The sequence below is a fragment of the Anomaloglossus baeobatrachus genome, chromosome 2, assembly GCF_048569485.1.
Source record: "Anomaloglossus baeobatrachus isolate aAnoBae1 chromosome 2, aAnoBae1.hap1, whole genome shotgun sequence".
NCBI lineage: Eukaryota > Metazoa > Chordata > Amphibia > Anura > Aromobatidae > Anomaloglossus > Anomaloglossus baeobatrachus.
The window spans coordinates 784,991,799-785,014,958 of NC_134354.1; the positions used below are offsets into that span (position 1 = coordinate 784,991,799).

The window sequence follows — 23,160 nt, forward strand, 5'->3', positions numbered from 1 at the left end:
ATGTATCTCTGTATACAGGGAGCTCCCCCTAGTGGTGGCTGCAGAGAGGATCTTATCATGTATCTCTGTATACAGGGAGCTCCCCTTAGTGGTGACTGCAGACAGGATCTTATCATGTATCTCTGTATACAGGGAGCTCCCCCTAGTGGTCACTGCAGACAGGATCTTATGTATCTCTGTATACAGGGAGCTCCCCCTAGTGGTGACTGCAGACAGGATGTTATCATGTATCTCTGTATACAGGGAGCTTCCCCTAGTGGTGGCTGCAGACAGGATCTTATCATCTATCTCTATATACAGGGAGCTCCCCCTAGTGGTGACTGCAGACAGGATCTTATCATGTATCTCTGTATACAGGGAGCTTCCCCTAGTGGTGGCTGCAGACAGGATCTTATCATGTATCTCTATATACAGGGAGCTCCCCCTAGTGGTGGCTGCAGACAGGATCTTATCATGTATCTCTGTATACAGGGAGCTCCCCCTAGTGGTGGCTGCAGACAGGATCTTATCATGTATCTCTGTATACAGGGAGCTCCCCCTAGTGGTGGCTACAGACAGGATCTTATCATGTATCTCTGTATACAGGGAGCTCCCCCTAGTGGTGGCTGCAGACAGGATCTTATCATGTATCTCTGTATACAGGGAGCTCCCCCTAGTGGTGGCTGCAGATAGGATCTTATCATGTATCTCTGTATACAGGGAGCTCCCCCTAGTGGTGGCTGCAGACAGTATCTTACCATGTATCTCTGTATACAGGGAGCTCCCCCTAGTGGTGGCTGCAGACAGAATCTTATCATGTATCTCTGTATACAGGGAGCTCCCCCTAGTGGTGGCTGCAGACAGGATCTTATCATGTATCTCTGTATACAGGGAGCTCCCCCTAGTGGTGGCTGCAGACAGGATCTTATCATGTATCTCTGTATACAGGGAGCTCCCTCTAGTGGTGGCTGCAGACAGAATTTTATCTTGTATCTCTGTATACAGGGAACTCCCCCTAGTGGTGGCTGCAGACAGGATCTTATCATGTATCTCTGTATACAGGGAGCTCCCCCTAGTGGTGGCTGCAGACAGTATCTTATCATGTATCTCTGTATACAGGGAGCTCCCCCTAGTGGTGGCTGCAGACAGTATCTTATCATGTATCTCTGTATACAGGGAGCTCCCCCTAGTGGTGGCTGCAGACAAACAGGATGTTATTATGTATATATATTTAGGGATTTCCTTCTAGTGATGTTACAGTGAGAAGTAAATCATTTATGAAGTCAACAAGAAAAAATCATAAACAAATTCAATCACTGTAGAATATTGGATTCAAATGCTGTATATTAGTAAAGTGCTGGAACATTTGGGAAGTGGGTGTTTTTGTTATGTATAGTCTCTGGGGTTAGTATGGGGGTATTCTGCATGGACGGGTCAGTATGAGGAGGCTGGAGTTTCCCTTCTCTGCAGGGCTTTTGCGGGTCCCCCCTGGCTCTGGGCTGACAGCTCTCCGCAGAGGAGCTGTGTACACTCCTACATGAGCTATTGACAGTTTCTGTGTAAGAAGGGAGGGGGAGTAAAGTGCAGTCCAGGGCTGGGAGGCTGGAGGCTGCAGACCTTCATTGTACCGAATCCTGAGAAGTCCGAGGAGCCCCTGGAGGAGGAAGATAAGGGGGCGTAGTCTGCAGAAGGTGCCCAGGGCTGGATCACAGCAGCTGTATACAGGGATCTGATTACAGTGACCTTGTCAGATCTCAGAAGTGGAAATCCACAGGACATGGCTCAGCTGTCAGGATAATCCAGGACCCCCTGCTCCAAGGTAAGGGGCTGCACTGGACCCTCCGGGCACTGTACTCAGGGGGCATTACACCGATTTTTGTGATTGATTAGATCATCTGATTTGCAACTATTTTACATAATGGGGAGTTAATAGAACTTGTTCTAACCCCCAAGAAAGGAGGGGATCTACTGTACATTGCGCCACAGTTTGGAAATGTGACCTATTTTAATCCCAATTTTTGCCAATATCCAGAATGTTGATACCATTCTTTTCACAGGGGAGGGTTTGTCACAATTGTATCCAGTCCAGAACCTGAGACTGACACATTCTATCTGCACTGATACATTATTACAAACTATCAGATCTACTGAGGTCCGGAGACGTTCTCAGATACTGAGGTCCGGAGACGTTCTCAGATACTGAGGTCCGGAGACGTTCTCAGATACTGAGGTCCAGAGACGTTCTCACATACTGAGGTGCGGAGACGTTCTCAGATACTGAGGTCCGGAGACGTTCTCAGATACTGAGGTGCGGAGACGTTCTCAGATACTGAGGTCCGGAGACGTTCTCAGATACTGAGGTGCGGAGACGTTCTCAGATACTGAGGTCCGGAGACGTTCTCAGATACTGAGGTGCGGAGACGTTCTCAGATACTGAGGTCCAGAGACGTTCTCAGATACTGAGGTCCAGAGACGTTCTCACATACTGAGGTCCGGAGACGTTCTCAGATACTGAGGTCCGGAGACGTTCTCACATACTGAGGTCCGGAGACGTTCTCAGATACTGAGGTCCAGAGACGTTCTCAGATACTGAGGTCCAGAGACGTTCTCAGATACTGAGGTCCAGAGACGTTCTCAGATACTGAGGTCCGGAGACGTTCTCAGATACTGAGGTCCGGAGACGTTCTCACATACTGAGGTGCGGAGACGTTCTCAGATACTGAGGTCCGGAGACGTTCTCAGATACTGAGGTCCAGAGACGTTCTCACATACTGAGGTGCGGAGACGTTCTCAGATACTGAGGTCCGGAGACGTTCTCACATACTGAGGTCCGGAGACGTTCTCAGATACTGAGGTCCGGAGACGTTCTCAGATACTGAGGTCCAGAGACGTTCTCAGATACTGAGGTCCGGAGACGTTCTCAGATACTGAGGTCCAGAGACGTTCTCAGATACTGAGGTCCGGAGACGTTCTCAGATACTGAGGTGCGGAGACGTTCTCAGATACTGAGGTCCGGAGACGTTCTCAGATACTGAGGTCCGGAGACGTTCTCAGATACTGAGGTCCGGAGACGTTCTCAGATACTGAGGTGCGGAGACGTTCTCAGATACTGAGGTCCAGAGACGTTCTCAGATACTGAGGTCCGGAGACGTTCTCAGATACTGAGGTCCGGAGACGTTCTCAGATACTGAGGTGCGGAGACGTTCTCAGATACTGAGGTCCGGAGACGTTCTCAGATACTGAGGTCCGGAGACGTTCTCAGATACTGAGGTCCGGAGACGTTCTCAGATACTAAGGTCCGGAGACGTTCTCACATAATGAGGTCCGGAGACGTTCTCAGATACTGAGGTCCGGAGACGTTCTCAGATACTGAGGTCCGGAGACGTTCATAGATACTGAGGTCCAGAGACGTTCTCAGATACTGAGGTCCAGAGACGTTCTCAGATACTGAGGTCCAGAGACGTTCTCAGATACTGAGGTCCGGAGACGTTCTCAGATACTGAGGTCCGGAGACGTTCTCACATACTGAGGTCCGGAGACGTTCTCACATACTGAGGTCCGGAGACGTTCTCAGATACTGAGGTCCGGAGACGTTCATAGATACTGAGGTCCAGAGACGTTCTCAGATACTGAGGTCCAGAGACGTTCTCAGATACTGAGGTCCAGAGACGTTCTCAGATACTGAGGTCCGGAGACGTTCTCAGATACTGAGGTCCGGAGACGTTCTCACATACTGAGGTCCGGAGACGTTCTCACATACTGAGGTCCGGAGACGTTCTCACATACTGAGGTCCGGAGACGTTCTCACATACTGAGGTCCGGAGACGTTCTCACATACTGAGGTCCGGAGACGTTCTCAGATACTGAGGTCCAGAGACGTTCTCACATACTGAGGTCCGGAGACGTTCTCACATACTGAGGTCCAGAGACGTTCTCAGATACTGAGGTCCGGAGACGTTCTCAGATACTGAGGTCCGGAGACGTTCTCACATACTGAGGTCCGGAGACGTTCTCAGATACTGAGGTGCGGAGACGTTCTCAGATACTGAGGTCCGGAGACGTTCTCAGATACTGAGGTCCGGAGACGTTCTCAGATACTGAGGTCCGGAGACGTTCTCAGATACTGAGGTGCGGAGACGTTCTCAGATACTGAGGTGCGGAGACGTTCTCAGATACTGAGGTCCGGAGACGTTCTCAGATAATGAGGTCCGGAGACGTTCTCACATAATTAGGTGCGGAGACGTTCTCACATAATGAGGTGCGGAGACGTTCTCACATAATGAGGTGCGGAGACGTTCTCAGATACTGAGGTCCGGAGACGTTCTCACATACTGAGGAGCGGAGACGTTCTCACATACTGAGGTGCGGAGACGTTCTCACATAATGAGGTGCGGAGACGTTCTCACATACATACTGAGGTCCGGAGACGTTCTCACATAATGAGGTGCGGAGACGTTCTCACATACATACTGAGGTCCGGAGACGTTCTCACATAATGAGGTGCGGAGACGTTCTCAGATACTGAGGTCCGGAGACGTTCATAGATACTGAGGTCCAGAGACGTTCTCAGATACTGAGGTCCAGAGACGTTCTCAGATACTGAGGTCCAGAGACGTTCTCAGATACTGAGGTCCGGAGACGTTCTCAGATACTGAGGTCCGGAGACGTTCTCACATACTGAGGTCCGGAGACGTTCTCACATAATGAGGTCCGGAGACGTTCTCAGATACTGAGGTCCGGAGACGTTCTCAGATACTGAGGCCCGGAGACGTTCTCAGATAATGAGGTCCGGAGACGTTCTCAGATACTGAGGTCCGGAGACGTTCTCAGATACTGAGGTCCGGAGACGTTCTCAGATACTGAGGTGCGGAGACGTTCTCAGATACTGAGGTCCGGAGACGTTCTCAGATACTGAGGTCCGGAGACGTTCTCACATAATGAGGTGCGGAGACGTTCTCATATAATGAGGTGCGGAGACGTTCTCAGATACTGAGGTCCGGAGACGTTCTCACATACTGAGGAGCGGAGATGTTCTCACATACTGAGGTGCGGAGACGTTCTCACATACTGAGGTCCGGAGACGTTCTCACATACTGAGGTCCGGAGACGTTCTCACATACTGAGGTCCGGAGACGTTCTCAGATACTGAGGTGCAGAGACGTTCTCAGATACTGAGGTCCAGAGACGTTCTCACATACTGAGGTCCGGAGATGTTCTCAGATACTGAGGTCCGGAGACGTTCATAGATACTGCGGTCCAGAGACGTTCTCAGATACTGAGGTCCAGAGACGTTCTCAGATACTGAGGTCCAGAGACGTTCTCAGATACTGAGGTCCGGAGACGTTCTCAGATACTGAGGTCCGGAGACGTTCTCAGATACTGAGGTCCGGAGACGTTCTCAGATACTGAGGTCCAGAGACGTTCTCAGATACTGAAGTCCGGAGACGTTCTCACATACTGAGGTCCGGAGACGTTCTCACATACTGAGGTCCGGAGACGTTCTCAGATACTGAGGTGCGGAGACGTTCTCACATACTGAGGTCCGGAGACGTTCTCACATACTGAGGTCCGGAGACGTTCTCAGATACTGAGGTGCGGAGACGTTCTCAGATACTGAGGTCCGGAGATGTTCTCACATACTGAGGTCCGGAGACGTTCTCAGATACTGAGGTCCGGAGACGTTCATAGATACTCTCTCTCTTTCATAGATACTCTCTCCTTCCTCGCCATCACAGAAACCTGGCTCACCCCCTCTGACACTGCCTCTCCTGCTGCACTTTCTTATGGTGGTCTCCAACTCTCTCACACCCCCCGCCCCAGTAACAAGCATGGTGGAGGAGTTGGTTTGCTCCTGTCCGACCAATGCTCCTTTACACCAATTCCTCTACCACCCTCTGTCACACTCCCCTCTTTTGAGGTGCACTCCGTACGCATCTACGCCCCCTCCAACCTTCAGCTGGCTGTCATTTACCGCCCTCCAGGGCCAGCCACTGCCTTTTTTGACCATTTCACCACCTGGCTACTACACTTCCTTTCCACCGACATCCCCACCATCATTATGGGTGATTTCAATATCCCCATTGACACTTCCCACTCATCTGTCTCCAAACTTCTAACACTCGCTTCCTCCTTCAGCCTCACCCAATGGTCTTCTGCAGCTACTCACAAAGATGGCCACACGCTGGACCTCATCTTCACTCGCCTCTGTTCCCTATCTAACCTCTCTAACTCGCCTCTCCCCCTGTCTGACCACAACCTACTCACATTCTCTTCCCTCTCTTCTCCAAGTATGCAACCCCCCCTCCACAAATTTTCATACCCTCGCAGAAATATCAAACACATTGATTTACACGCCCTTTCTCAGTCCCTTCTCCCCCTCACAGACATTGCATTTCTACATGATGCAGATGCCGCTGCAACTTTATACAACACTACAATCTCTGCAGCTCTCAAATCAGCTGCCCCCCTCACACACACCAAAACCCGCACAATCAACAGGCAACCCTGGCACACAAGGCAGACTAAAGAACTTAGACGGGCTTCCAGAATTGCTGAGCGCAGATGGAAGAGGTCTCATTCCACTGAACACTTCATTGCATATAAAGAGTCCCTCACCACTTTCAAGTCCACACTCACTGCTGCAAAACAAACCTACTTCTCATCCCTCATATCTTCTTTCTCTCACAACCCTAAACAGCTATTCAACACTTTCAATTCTCTCCTCCGTCCTCCGGCACCACCTCCCTCTCCTCTCATCTCAGCTGAAGACTTTGCCTCTTTCTTCAAGCGGAAGATTGACAACATCAGAGCAAGCTTTGGCCCACAATCACCACAGCCCCTCATCATAGCTACTCATCCCTCTTCCTCCAAATCCAGCTTCTCCACCATGACAGAAAACAATCTCTCCACTCTACTCTCAAGATCACATCTAACCACCTGTGCACTGGACCCGCTCCCATCGCACCTCATCCCCAACATCACCGCAGTCCTCATCCCAGCCCTAACCCATCTCTTCAACCTATCACTAGCAAGTGGTGTATTCCCTTCATGCTTTAAACATGCCTCTATTACACCCATCCTCAAAAAGCCCTCCCTTGACCCATCCTCTGTGTCAAACTATCGCCCCATATCCCTTCTCCCCTATGCCTCAAAACTACTGGAACAGCATGTCCATCTTGAATTGTCCTCATACCTCTCCTCCTGCTCCCTCTTTGACCGGCTTCAATCTGGCTTCCGACCACATCATTCTACCGAAACTGCCCTAACCAAAGTCACCAATGATCTACTAACCGCCAAAGCCAAGCGACACTACTCTATCCTCCTCCTCCTGGACCTGTCCTCTGCCTTCGACACAGTAGACCATTCCCTCCTACTACAGATTCTCTCATCTCTGGGCATCACAGACTTGGCCCTATCTTGGATCTCCTCATACCTAACCGACCGAACTTTCAGCGTCTCCCATTCTCACACCACTTCCTCAGCTCGCCCCCTATCTGTCGGTGTCCCTCAAGGCTCAGTTCTTGGACCCCTGCTGTTCTCCATCTATACCTTCGGCTTGGGACAGCTCATAGAGTCCCACGGCTTCCAGTATCATCTCTATGCCGATGACACACAGATCTACCTCTCTGGACCTGACATTACCTCTCTACTAACCAAAATACCACAATGTCTGTCTGCTATTTCATCCTTCTTCTCTGCACGATTCCTAAAACTTAACATGGACAAAACAGAGTTTATTGTCTTTCCTCCTCCTCACTCACCTCCTCCAACAAGCCTTTCCATCAAACTTGATGGTTGCTCACTCACCCCAGTCTCACAAGCTCGTTGCCTTGGAGTAACCCTCGACTCTGCTCTATCCTTCAAGCCACACATCCAAGCCCTCTTCAACTCATGCCGATTACAACTCAAAAATATCTCCCGGATCCGTGCTTTCCTTAACCAAGAATCTTCAAAAACATTAGTGCATGCCCTCATCATCTCCCGCCTCGACTACTGCAACCTCCTGCTCTCTGGCCTCCCTTCCAACACTCTTGCACCCCTCCAATCTATCCTAAACTCTGCAGCCCGCTTAATCCACCTCTCCCCTCGCTACTCCCCAGCCTCGCCACTCTGCCAATCCCTTCACTGGCTTCCCATCGCCCAACGACTCCAGTTCAAAACATTAACCATGACATACAAAGCCATGCACAACCTGTCTCCTCCCTACATCTGTGACCTAGTCTCCCAGTACCTACCTGCACGCAACCTTAGATCCTCACAAGATCTCCTTCTCTGCTCCTCTCTTATTTCCTCTTCCCACAATCGTGTACAAGATTTCTCCCGTGCATCCCCCATACTCTGGAACGCTCTACCTCAGCACATCAGACTCTCCACTACCGTGGAAAGCTTCAAGAGGAACCTCAAGACCCACCTCTTCCAACAAGCCTACAACCTACAATAGCCCTCAGCCCAGTAGACCACTGCGCAACCAGCTCTGTCCTCACCTATTGTACCATCACCCATTCCCTGTAGACTGTGAGCCCTCGCGGGCAGGGTCCTCTCTCCTCCTATACCAGTCTGTCTTGTACTGTTAATGATTGTTGTACGTATACCCTCTTTCACTTGTAAAGCGCCATGGAATAAATGGCGCTATAATAATAAATAATAATAATAATAATAATACTGAGGTCCAGAGACGTTCTCAGATACTGAGGTCCAGAGACGTTCTCAATACTGAGGTCCGGAGACGTTCTCACATACTGAGGTCCGGAGACGTTCTCAGATACTGAGGTGCGGAGACGTTCTCAGATACTGAGGTCCAGAGACGTTCTTACATACTGAGGTCCAGAGACGTTCTCAGATACTGAGGTCCGGAGACGTTCTCAGATACTGAGGTCCGGAGACGTTCTCACATACTGAGGTCCGGAGACGTTCTCAGATACTGAGGTCCGGAGACGTTCTCACATACTGAGGTCCGGAGACGTTCTCACATACTGAGGTCCGGAGACGTTCTCAGATACTGAGGTCCGGAGACGTTCTCACATACTGAGGTCCGGAGACGTTCTCAGATACTGAGGTCCGGAGACGTTCTCACATACTGAGGTCCGGAGACGTTCTCAGATACTGAGGTCCGGAGACGTTCTCAGATACAGAGGTCCGGAGACGTTCTCAGATACTGAGGTCCAGAGACGTTCTCAGATAATGAGGTGCGGAGACGTTCTCAGATACTGAGGTGCGGAGACGTTCTCAGATACTGAGGTGCGGAGACGTTCTCACATACTGAGGTCCGGAGACGTTCTCACATACTGAGGTCCAGAGACGTTCATAGATACTGAGGTCCGGAGACGTTCTCAGATACTGAGGTCCGGAGACGTTCTCACATACTGAGGTCCGGAGACGTTCTCACATAATGAGGTCCGGAGACGTTCTCAGATACTGAGGTCCGGAGACGTTCTCACATACTGAGGTCCGGAGACGTTCTCAGATAATGAGGTCCGGAGACGTTCTCACATAATGAGGTGCGGAGACGTTCTCACATAATGAGGTGCGGAGACGTTCTCAGATACTGAGGTCCGGAGACGTTCTCACATACTGAGGTGCGGAGACGTTCTCACATAATGAGGTGCGGAGATGTTCTCACATACTGAGGTCCGGAGACGTTCTCAGATACTGAGGTCCGGAGACGTTCTCAGATACTGAGGTGCGGAGATGTTCTCACATACTGAGGTCCAGAGACGTTCTCAGATACTGAGGTCCGGAGACGTTCTCACATACTGAGGAGCGGAGACGTTCTCACATACTGAGGAGCGGAGACGTTCTCACATACTGAGGTCCGGAGACGTTCTCACATACTGAGGTCCAGAGACGTTCTCACATACTGAGGTGCGGAGACGTTCTCACATAATGAGGTGCGGAGACGTTCTCAGATACTGAGGTCCGGAGACGTTCTCACATACTGAGGAGCGGAGACGTTCTCACATACTGAGGTGCGGAGACGTTCTCACATACTGAGGTGTGGAGACGTTCTCACATAATGAGGTGCAGAGACATTCTCAGATACTGAGGTCCGGAGACGTTCTCACATACTGAGGTCCGGAGACGTTCTCACATAATGAGGTGCGGAGACGTTCTCACATACTGAGGTCCGGAGACGTTCTCACATACTGAGGTGCGGAGACGTTCTCAGATACTGAGGTCCGGAGACGTTCTCACATAATGAGGTTCGGAGACGTTCTCACATACTGAGGTGCGGAGACGTTCTCACATAATGAGGTGCGGAGACGTTCTCACATAATGAGGTGCAGAGACGTTCTCAGATACTGAGGTCCGGAGACGTTCTCATATACTGAGGTCCGGAGACGTTCTCACATAATGAGGTGCGGAGACGTTCTCACATACTGAGGTGCGGAGACGTTCTCACATACTGAGGTGCGGAGACGTTCTCAGATACTGAGGTCCGGAGACGTTCTCACATACTGAGGTCCGGAGACGTTCTCACATACTGAGGAGCGGAGACGTTCTCACATAATGAGGTGCGGAGACGTTCTCACATACTGAGGTCCAGAGACGTTCTCAGATACTGAGGTGCGGAGACGTTCTCACATAATGAGGTGCGGAGACGTTCTCACATACTGAGGTGCGGAGACGTTCTCACATAATGAGGTGCGGAGACGTTCTCACATAATGAGGTGCGGAGACGTTCTCAGATACTGAGGTGCGGAGACGTTCTCACATAATGAGGTGCGGAGACGTTCTCACATAATGAGGTGCGGAGATGTTCTCACATACTGAGGTCCGGAGACGTTCTCACATACTGAGGTGCGGAGACGTTCTCACATAATGAGGTCCGGAGACGTTCTCAGATACTGAGGTGCGGAGACGTTCTCACATAATGAGGTGCGGAGACGTTCTCAGATACTGAGGTCCGGAGACGTTCTCACATAATGAGGTGCGGAGACGTTCTCACATACTGAGGTCCGGAGACGTCCTCACATAATGAGGTCCGGAGACGTTCTCAGATACTGAGGTCCGGAGACGTTCTCACATACTGAGGTCCGGAGACGTTCTCAGATACTGAGGTCCGGAGACGTTCTCAGATACTGAGGTCCGGAGACGTTCTCAGATACTGAGGTCCGGAGACGTTCTCAGATACTGAGGTCCGGAGACGTTCTCAGATACTGAGGTCCGGAGACGTTCTCAGATACTGAGGTCCGGAGACGTTCTCACATACTGAGGTCCGGAGACGTTCTCAGATACTGAGGTCCGGAGACGTTCTCAGATACTGAGGTCCGGAGACGTTCTCACATACTGAGGTCCGGAGACGTTCTCAGATACTGAGGTCCAGAGACGTTCTCACATACTGAGGTCCGGAGACGTTCTCAGATACTGAGGTCCGGAGACGTTCTCAGATACTGAGGTCCGGAGACGTTCTCAGATACTGAGGTCCGGAGACGTTCTCAGATACTGAGGTCCGGAGACGTTCTCAGATACTGAGGTCCGGAGACGTTCTCAGATACTGAGGTCCGGAGACGTTCTCAGATACTGAGGTCCGGAGACGTTCTCAGATACTGAGGTCCGGAGACGTTCTCACATACTGAGGTCCGGAGACGTTCTCAGATACTGAGGTCCGGAGACGTTCTCAGATACTGAGGTCCGGAGACGTTCTCACATACTGAGGTCCGGAGACGTTCTCACATACTGAGGTCCGGAGACGTTCTCACATACTGAGGTCCGGAGACGTTCTCACATACTGAGGGCCGGAGACGTTCTCAGATACTGAGGTCCGGAGACGTTCTCAGATACTGAGGTCCGGAGACGTTCTCACATACTGAGGTCCAGAGACGTTCTCAGATACTGAGGTCCGGAGACGTTCTCAGATACTGAGGTCCGGAGACGTTCTCACATACTGCGGTGTGGAGACGTTCTCAGATACTGAGGTCCGGAGACGTTCTCAGATACTGAGGTCCGGAGACGTTCTCAGATACTGAGGTCCGGAGACGTTCTCACATACTGAGGTCCAGAGACGTTCTCACATAATGAGGTCCAGAGACGTTCTCAGATACTGAGGTCCGGAGACGTTCTCAGATACTGAGGTCCGGAGACGTTCTCAGATACTGAGGTCCGGAGACGTTCTCAGATACTGAGGTCCGGAGACGTTCTCAGATACTGAGGTCCGGAGACGTTCTCACATACTGAGGTCCGGAGACGTTCTCACATACTGAGGTCCGGAGACGTTCTCAGATACTGAGGTCCGGAGACATTCTCACATACTGAGGTCCGGAGACGTTCTCAGATACTGAGGTCCGGAGACGTTCTCAGATACTGAGGTCCGGAGACGTTCTCACATACTGAGGTCTGGAGACGTTCTCAGATACTGAGGTCTGGAGACGTTCTCAGATACTGAGGTGCGGAGACGTTCTCAGATATTGAGGTCTGGAGACGTTCTCAGATACTGAGGTCCGGAGACGTTCTCAGATACTGAGGTGCGGAGACGTTCTCACATACTGAGGTCCGGAGACGTTCTCAGATACTGAGGTCCGGAGACGTTCTCATACACTGAGGTCCGGAGACGTTCTCAGATACTGAGGTGCGGAGACGTTCTCAGATACTGAGGTCCAGAGACGTTCTCACATACTGAGGTCCGGAGACGTTCTCACATACTGAGGTCCGGAGACGTTCTCAGATACTGGGGTCCGGAGACGTTCTCAGATACTGAGGTCCGGAGACGTTCTCAGATACTGAGGTCCGGAGACGTTCTCAGATACTGAGGTCCGGAGACGTTCTCACATACTGAGGTCCGGAGACGTTCTAAGATACTGAGGTCCGGAGACGTTCTCACATACTGAGGTCCAGAGACGTTCTCAGATACTGAGGTCCGGAGACGTTCTCAGATACTGAGGTCCGGAGACGTTCTCAGATACTGAGGTCCGGAGACGTTCTCAGATACCGAGGTCCGGAGACGTTCACAGCCTCTGGACAAGGAAGTTTCCATCCACTAACAGCAAGCAGAGATCTGATTTCCTCCCTGTATCAGTGAAAGGGAAAGTTCTTCTTTATGATCCTAATAATCAGAGCCCTAATGCTTCTCACAGCTGATTGTTTGTTACATTTGCATCTATTTAAAACAATCCTTATAATCACATAGACCCCAGACTGATACATTGTAACACACTATTCCCCAGGCTGCAGATTTCTCGGCTGCTGATGGAAGTGTCTGGACTGGACGCAGTTTCTTGCCCTCTGCTGTGGGAAATGTGAAACGATGAAATAGAAAAAAAAGTTGCAGAATTTTTCATTATACAATAATACACTTTACTCACTGAATTTGCACATTCATTCTGGAACTTTGTAACTCTTAAAATCTTCTAGTGGAAGATATCTATTAAAGGGAACGTGGCATAAAAAAAAATCATTTGTTTAAATCAGCTTTTTATATACAGTCATATGAAAAAGTTTGGGCACCCCTATTAATGTTAACCTTTTTTCTTTATAACAATTTGGGTTTTTGCTATTTCAGTTTTATATATCTAATAACTGATGGACTGAGTAATATTTCTGGATTGAAATGAGGTTTATTGTACTAACAGAAAATGTGCAATCCGCATTTAAACAAAATTTGACCCGTGCATAAGTATGGGCACCCTTATCAATTTCTTGATTTGAACACTCCTAACTACTTTTTACTGATTTACTAAAGCACTAAATTGGTTTTGTAACCTCATTGAGCTTTGCACTTCATAGGCAGGTGTATCCAATCATGAGAAAAGGTATTTAAGGTGGCCACTTGCAAGTTGTTCTCCTATTTGAATCTCCTATGAAGAGTGGCATCATGGGCTCCTCAAAACAACTCTCAAATGATCTGAAAACAAAGATTATTCAGCATAGTTGTTCAGGAGAAGGTACAAAAAGTTGTCTCAGAGATTTACATTGTCAGTTTCCACTGTGAGGAACATAGTAAGGAAATGGAAGAACACAGGTACAGTTCTTGTTAAGCCCAGAAGTGGCAGGCCAAGAAAAATATCAGAAAGGCAGAGAAGAAGAATGGTGAGAACAGTCAAGGACAATCCACAGACCACCTCCAAAGACCTGCAGCATCATCTTGCTGCAGATGGTGTCACTGTGCATCTGTCAACAATACAGCGCACGTTGCACAAGGAGAAGCTGTATGGGAGAGTGATGCGAAAGAAGCCGTTTCTGCAAGCACGCCATAAACAGAGTCGCCTGAGGTATGCACAAGCACATTTGGACAAGCCAGTTACATTTTGGAAGAAGGTCCTGTGGACTGATGAAACAAAGATTGAGTTGTTTGGTCATACAAAAAGGCGTTATGCATGGAGGCAAAAAAACACGGCATTCCAAGATAAGCACTTGCTACCCACAGTAAAATTTGGTGGAGGTTCCATCATGCTTTGGGGCTGTGTGGCCAATGCCGGCACCGGGAATCTTGTTAAAGTTGAGGGTCGCATGGATTCAACTCAGTATCAGCAGATTCTTGTCAATAATGTGCAAGAATCAGTGACGAAGTTGAAGTTACGCAGGGGATGGATATTTCAGCAAGACAATGATCCAAAACACCGCTCCAAATCTACTCAGGCATTCATGCAGAGGAACAATTACAATGTTCTGGCATTTCTGTGTATTGTCTGTTTTATTAGATTAGAATAGTGTCTCAGTGCTGGTGCTTAGGCTCTTTGTCCTTCTAATTTTTGGGTTTCCTGTTTGGTTCCCCTTTTTGTTGTATAATGGTTCTATTATGCTACGTTTTATCTGTATTTCAATTATATCTTTAGGTGGACAGTATATCTGCTAGTGAAGCGGCTCAACTGACAGATTCTTCATTTTTGTCTTTTTGTTGACATTTTTTGTATATCATAGTTTATGGTTCATGTATTATAATGTGGTGAATATTTCTGCCCTTTTTTGTTACCATGATTGTATAATGCCATTATTTCTGTACACTAAAAAATTTTTCATGTATCTTTTTATTGTAGTGTAAACTGATGAAGGTCGGATGACCGAAACGTCTTTAATAATTACACAGATCAATGAATAAAATATAAAACAATTTCAGTTGAATGCTTTGAGTGCTGGATTTTTTTCAATTTTTTAATGTTCTGGAATGGCCATCCCAGTCCCCAGACCTGAATATCATTGAAAATCTGTGGGATGATGTGAAGCGGCTGTCCATGCTCGGCGACCATCAAACTTACCTGAACTGGAATTGTTTTGTAACCAGGAATGGTCAAATCTACCTTCATCCAGGATCCAGGAACTCATTAACAGCTACAGGAAGCCACTAGACGCTGTGATTTCTGCAAAAGGAGGATCTACAAAATATTAATGTCACTTTTATGTTGAGGTGCCCATACTTTTCCACCGGTCAAATTTTGTTTAAATGCGGATTGCACATTTTCTGTTAGTGCAATAAACCTCATTTCAATCCAGAAATATTACTCAGTCCATCAGTTATTAGATATATGACACTGAAATAGCAAAAACCCAAATTGTTATAAAGAAAAAAGGTTAACATTAATAGGGGTGCCCAAATGTTTTCATATGACTGTATATATATAGCAAATTTTATTTTCCATCTCACAATCTGTATCTAAATTTATAAAAAAAAATTGCAATTTTCGCAAGCGTTACTGGGTCTTTTTAGGCTCTTAACTCCCTGTTGTTTTAGGAAATGCACATATACATTAACAGCAATGAACAGACCCCAACTCTGTCTTTTGTACCAAAGCATCTAATGAGCGTGTGCAAAGGTCATTGTGAAGAAAGAGGGTGGAGGTGAGCGGTGACATCATGTATTGTAACTGCTGGTGGATCCAGTGTTATATACTGTATATAGAGGTGTTATTAGTCATTGTACAGGAGAACGAGGTGAGCTGTGACTTCACCTATAGTGAAAGGTTGATCTTGTTTTATCTAGTGTTTATAGTGGTGTTATCAGTCATTGTACAGGAGGAGGTGAGCTGTGACATTACCTATTGTGAATGGTGAATCCTGTGTTATCTACAATATATAGAGCTGCTATTAGTCATTGCACATGAGGAGGAGGAGGTGAGCTGTGACATCACCTGTTATGAATGGGGGATCCTGTGTTATCTACTGTAAATAGATGTGAGCTGTGACACCACCTATTGCGAATGATGAATCCTGTGTTATCTATTGTATACAGAGGTGTTATCAGTCAAGTACAGGAGGAGGTGAGCTGTGATATCACTTATTGTGAATGGTGGATCCTGTGTTGTCTACTGTATATAAAAGGTGATATCAGTAATTGTACAGGAGGAGGAGGAGGTGAGCTGTGTCATCACCTATTGTGAATGGTGGATCCTGTGTTGTCTACTGTATATAAAGGTGATATCAGTAATTGTACAGGAGGAGGAAGTGAGCTGTGAAATCACATATTGTGAATGGTGGATCCTGTGTTATCCACTGTATGTAGAGGTGGTATCAGTCATTATACAGGGTTATACATTATACAGAAGAGGAAGTGAGCTGTGACATCATCTACTGTGAATGGTGGGGTGTCGGACCCCAGTCGATCAGACATTGATGACCTATCTTAAGTAATGCATTGAGTTGTTAGATAAGAAGGGGGCATCAAAAATCCACATATTATCGGTATTTGGAGAATTCACATATTGCTACTATTAAACATATGGAGGGAATGTTCTGCAGCTGGGGCAGAAAGTTACAAACAAACCTTATAAAGTTTGAAAAAGTGAAAAATTAAACACAGAAACAAACAGTAACATTGCACTGGGCTGCAGGGTCTTGTCTGGAGATACATAGTGTGCTGGCAGGGAGCTGCGTACACAAAACGAGGAGGGATCTTTAATCAGGACAGGAGCCTGGTTATGTGGAGGGACCGCTTCTTGGTAATGGAGCCCCTCTTGTTCCCCTGTGTATTTGGAAAAGAGGGGGCCACAGAGCCACCTCTCCATCAAACCTGGGAGTCCAGGAGACAAACTGTGAGACCGCTTTGTATTGGGCATGTTAAATTATTATATAATTATATTATACATTGTTCTGTATTATTTCCATATTTATATTTTTCCCATTTAAAAAAAAAAACAGCAAAAAAATTATCTATTACTCAAAATGATACAATAAATAATGCTGCCATTCCACGTCACTATGTGTGCTGCACAGAGGCTTCTCCCACACCTTCAGCGAGAAAACAGCAAAACCTCCGAAGAAACCACAAGGAAACTTCCACTTCAGCTTTTCTTTCTGATACGATTGAAGTCAATGGCAGGAAAAAGGCGACATAAACACAGCAAAGACTCAAGAAAAAAACATCAATAAGAGCCAAGAGTCTCGGGGTTTGTGTTTGTCTTAAAGTAAAATCAGAATGGAAATATATATATATATATATATATATATATATATATAGACACTGTCCCTTTAAAGACCCACATTTGCCTTATATGTTAAATGGTATCTGGGATAGTACAGCGAAGGGTTAATGTTACTACAGGTTCAATCTATCAGCAATGAGAAGTATAATAAACACATTATAAATAGCCAAACCGAGCATGTGACAGCAACAACAGCCTGGACACCTCTGATACATGAGATCATCCCCGATCCCTCATAACCGGAAAATCAGCGGCGGCCAAGAACACGAGAAGAAACGGGGTCATCAGAAGCTGTAATCCAAAGTATCTGTACTGAGAAAGGACATGAGCGGCTGCATACCGCCAACAGAGGGCAGTATTATAGCAAGTCTATTATACATAGGGGCAGTATTATAGTAGTTATATTCTTGTACATAGGGGCAGTATTATAGTAGTTATATTCTTGTACATAGGAGCAGTATTATAGTAGTTATATTCTTGTACATAGGGGCAGTATTATAGTAGTTATATTCTTGTACATAGGGGTCAGTATTATAGTAGTTATATTCGTGTACATAGGGGGCAGTATTATAGCAGTTATATTCTTGTACATAGGGGGCAGTATTATAGTAGTTATATTCTTGTACATAGGGGGCAGTATTATAGTAGTTATATTCTTGTACATAGAGGCAGTATTATAGTAGTTATATTCTTGTACATAGGAGCAGTATTATAGTAGTTATATTCTTGTACATAGGGGCAGTATTATAGTAGTTATATTCTTGTACATAGGGGCAGTATTATAGTAGTTATATTCGTGTACATAGGGGGCAGTATTATAGTAGTTATATTGTTGTACATATGGAGTATTATAGTAGTTATATTCTTGTACATAGGGGGCAGTATTATAGCAGTTATATTCTTGTACATAGGGGCAGTATTATAGTAGTTATATTCTTGTACATAGGGGGCAGTATTATAGTAGTTATATTCTTGTACATAGGGAGTATTATAGTAGTTATATTCTTGTACATAGGGGCAGTATTATAGTAGTTATATTCTTGTATATAGGGGCAGTATTATAGTAGTTATATTCTTGTACATAGGGGCAGTATTATAGTAGTTATATTCTTGTATATAGGGGCAGTATTATAGTAGTTATATTCTTGTATATAGGGGGCAGTATTATAGTAGTTATATTCTTGTACATAGGAGCAGTATTATAGTAGTTATATTCCTGTACATAGGGGGCAGTATTATAGTAGTTATATTTCTGTACATAGGGGGCAGTATTATAGTAGTTATATTCTTGTACATAGGAGCAGTATTATAATAGTTATATTCTTGTACATAGGAGGCAGTATTATAGTAGTTATATTCTTGTACATAGGGGCAGTATTATAGTAGATATATTCTTGTACATAGGGGGCAGTATTATAGTAGTTATATTCTTGTACATAGGAGGCAGTATTATAGTAGTTATATTCTTGTATATAGGGGCAGTATTATAGTAGATATAGTCTTGTACATAGGGAGCAGCATTATAGTAGTTATATTCTTGTACATAGGAGGCAGTATTATAGTAGTTATATTCTTGTACATAGGGGCAGTATTATAGTAGTTTGGCGCTCCCATTTTTTAGTATTGCCTGTGTTTATCTGTGATTTGTGATCTTTCTTATTTTTACCCTTCTTGTGATTGTTTTTTTACTCTTTAGACCTTTCTTCTTGGCTCTAGGACTCATAATGGGGTTAAATAGGAAAACTCTATTCAGTAAAGATTAGAAGTGTGAAGAGGAATAAATGCTGAATGTGTGAAGAGAGGGAAAGTCGTGTGGAGCGACATCTAATAATGGACATTACATCAGTGTGTGTTTTCCTTCCCTGAGAACAGACCCGTTCGCTGCGCACATTGGGCTGGAGGTTGTGTAATGTGCTGCGCTGCGCCAACCGGATAAACACTGCGCTCGTTTATGGGAGCACAATATAATCAAGCGCGGAGACCTTACATTATATACATGAGATTAGATGGTATATAGATAGTGAATATAGATTATTCAAAAATTGAGCATTTAATGGGTGTGTATACTTTTGCAATCTATTGGTTTTTGTTGTTCCAGTGTAGTTAACATGAATAGTTATTGTCTAAAATAAACACCTCCTGTGCAGACGTGTACGTCTCCATGGTCACAGACTACAAAGGATCACTAAGTAGTCACATCCTCGATTCTATCCTTTACTTTTTGATATTTTTTGCAGAACAGAACAGAACAGCCAAATCAGATTACACAAGGGATGTTTAGTTTAGTTTGTAACTACATAAGTCTGCACTGGAGCTGTGTACAGAAAACGGCGGAGGATAAATGCATCACCACCAGCTAAGGAGCTCTTACTGGGATGGGGATAAAATGCTGAATGTTTCCAAAGGCAAAATCTGGAAACAACTCAGAGAAAATCTGATGCAACAACATTAGGATTTCTCATAAACACTGAAAGACCGGCGTGACCACCCGAGCCTCGGATTCATTATTTACATTTATTATTTTTAAAGTCGCTTTCCTTCTTTGTCTTTTTGGTATTATTTGCAAGTTCTATATTATTTATTATAATTAATATTATTATTTATTATTTATAATTATTATTATTACAAGTTATTTGGCGCATGTGGCTCCCGAATTTGGCACTAAGGGGTACTTTGCACACTACGACATCGCAGGTGCGATGTCGGTGGGGTCATGTCGAAAGTGACGCATTTCCTGCGTCGCTCTCGACATCGTAGTGTGTAAATCCTAGATGATACGATTAATGATCGCAAAAGCGTCGTAATTGTATCATCGGTGCAGCATCGGCGAATTCCATAATTACCTTGCTGCAACGGTGCGATGTTGTTCCTCGCTCCAGCAGCAGCATACATACGAGGAACATCTCCTACCTGCGTCACCGTCGGCTATGCGGAAGGAAGGAGGTGGGCGGGATGTTTACATCCCGCTCATCTCCGCCCCTCCGCTCCTATTGGCCGCCTGCCGTGTGACGTCGCAGTGACGCCGCGCTACCCGCCCCCTTAAAAAGGAGGCGGTTCGCCGGCCAGAGCGACGCCGCACGGCAGGCGAGTGCATGTGAAGCTGCCGTAGCAATAATATTTGCTACGGCAGCTATCACAAAGATATCGCAGCTGCGACGGGGGCGGGGACTATCGCGCTCGGCATCGCAGCATCGGCTTGCGATGTCGTAGTGTGCAAAGCCCGCCTAAGGGTCTTTTTTTCCTCATTTGAACTCTTCTATAACTTCTAAGGCAATATGCGCACTAGAAAGTGACTATTTCTTATGAAAAAACCGGACCCTCTGAAAGAATCCCGCACCCATGGTAAAAACTGCAGGAAAACCGCACCCACGATTTGCTGTGGTTTTGCCGCGGATTTTTCGCAAGTTGGATCCCGCGGATTTTTACCATTATCTATGGCAAAAACCGCAGATATGTGTGGAAAAGAAGTAATTCTGCAGCAGAAAATCTGCAGGTATCAAAAAAAAAACGCAGTGTGCGCACAGCATTTTTTAAAACCAATAGGTTTTGACTGCAGCAATGTTAGGCTATGTGCCCATGCTGCGGAAAATGCGCGGAATTTGCCGTGGATTTTTCGCGGAAATTCCGCGGATTTTTCAAACATCTGCAGCACAGCTACTCTCCAGCCATTTCTACGGCATTTGGGAACTGCTTTGCCCACGCTGCGTTTTTTCCCGCAGCGGAAATAATGCGGATTTCCCTGCAGAAAAATCAGCAGCATGTCACTCATTCCTGCGGATTTTGCCCATGCAAGTGAATGTAAAAAAAAAAGCAAATTCTGCAACGAAATCCGCACCTATGCAAAGGTGCGGTTTCCGGGGGAATGCTGCGGATTTAGCTGCAGAAAAATCCACGGAAACAGAGTCCTGTGGGCACATAGCCTAAGGCTATGTGCCCACGGGCGCTCGTACCGGCGGATGTATCCGCCAGTACGAGCGCATGTTTCCCGCAGCTGCCCGCCAGCGTCCGCAGCTATTTTTAGCTACTAGATTACAGCAGAATAGCTGCGGGAAACATGCGGACATTCATGCGGCTTACCTGCGGACATCCCGGCCTCTTCACTGCATAGCGGAGGGCCGGGACATCCGCAGGTAATTCCGCATGAATAATTGACATGGAATTATACATGCGGATGCCTACATCCGCAGCATGTTCGGCAGCCGCACTTTCGGCAGCGTGGACACAGCACTCCCCATGTCCCATAGGATAACATGGGGAGTGACTGTACATGCTAAAACCTGCGGATTTATCTGGAAAATCCAGAAAAATCCGCAGGTTTTCCGCAGCAAAATCCCAGGTAAATCCGCAGCATGCGCACAGGGGCTTAGAGCTAAAAATCGCACTTTCATAAAATGGTGCAAACTTTGCCAACAAAGAGGGAAAAAAAATGCAGGTGGGCACATATAGAAGAGATTTCTGAAAAGGCGCAAATAGAAGAAGATTGGCGCAAAAGCTTTGATGATGTGTTCATTGGCCAGCAGGGATACATGTGTTCATTGGCCAGCAGGGATACATTGTTGCCTTTGATAAATATTATGAAGTTAAACACCACAAATCACAAAAGGAGGCGCAGCCTTTGTTAAATAAGTAGCAAAAAAATAAATACATGTGAACAGGAGGAGCAGACTATATACAGCTGCAGACTATATACAGCTGCAGACTATATACAGCTGCAGACTATATACAGCTGCAGACTATATACAGCTGCAGACGGACCTGGAAAAAGAGGCCGGACCCATTCATTCTTGAATTCGTGACATTCTTATTTTATTCTTTTAATTTGCACCTTTTTATAATTCCATTCTCTTCGTGTCCTCCTGCTTGTTGTATGCTCATCATTATGGCAGGGAGTTTGGAGTTGTCAGATATTTTTTAGGCAATTAAAAAGTCGCAACATCTTTGCACAAATGTTTCCATGATTTTACACCGGGTGTTTTTGAAACAAAAGCTGTTCAGCAAAACGCGAGACTTTCTGCTGTAAATAGCGGCACATCAGGATGAAGACAAAACTGAAAAGCATTTGCAAAATTTATCAACCACTTGCGCCATTTCCAAGAATTTGTTCCCCCCCCAAAAAAAACAAAACAGTCAGTGGATACCACAGAACAAACAAAGAATAGTGACATAAACCCTCCCTACAAATGGTTATTTAGGTCTAGGCTGGGTGCAGAGCACCGTATTTGTTAGGTCCTGGTGGTGGATTCTCTGGACCGTGCACCGGACTCCCCTCGAGAGGCAACCAAGAGCTAACCCCTATACAGGGACTGTCTGGTCGCCCCACCAGAGGGCCTAAATGCACGGCAGCCGGAACACAGGGAGTCCGGGGTACGGGTCCTTCAGAGAGTGGCACGGGAGAGGAGTAGGAGTCCAATGGTAACCGGAGGCAGCGCAACTGGCGGGAACTGGGTACAGGTGCCGAGTAGTCCCAGCCGACGGGATCCAGATCCAGCGGGACGTGCAGACAAGTATCCAGGTGAAGCCCAGGTGACGGGTTCAGACTGACAGGAGTTGGCGGAATCCTCAGTACACAGTCACCGGGACACTTCCTGGGAGATCGGCACTCTGGGACCAGGTCAGGACAGCAGACGGGCTCTGCGGAAGACAGAGGGTTAATTGCGTTGCAAGGCACAGAGAGACCTGACATCTAGCTCTAAGGAACACATGGAGCAGGCGCCGCCCACATGGAAAGGGCAATCTTATATGCCCTGTCCCAGTATCATGTCATCTCCTGCTTCAGGAGTGCTGGGCCTATAAGTTAAGGTGAGTGGGCGCGGCCCCGCCCTATACACATGCA

General features: G+C 46.7%; 1 protein-coding gene across 2 annotated transcripts in view; it reads left to right on the forward strand.

Annotated features, from left to right (window-relative positions):
- Positions 1 to 1,503: 1,503 nt before the first annotated feature.
- The window catches only part of P2RY6 (pyrimidinergic receptor P2Y6), a 91,403-nt gene continuing 69,746 nt past the window's right edge, over positions 1,504 to 23,160 (forward strand). Inside the window, exon 1 of one of the 2 annotated variants that reach the window (XM_075334734.1) lies at positions 1,504 to 1,798. The gene's annotated coding sequence lies outside the window, so the exon portion shown is untranslated. The remainder of the gene's footprint in view (positions 1,799 to 23,160) is intronic. The other variant, XM_075334733.1, reaches the window with a different exon arrangement.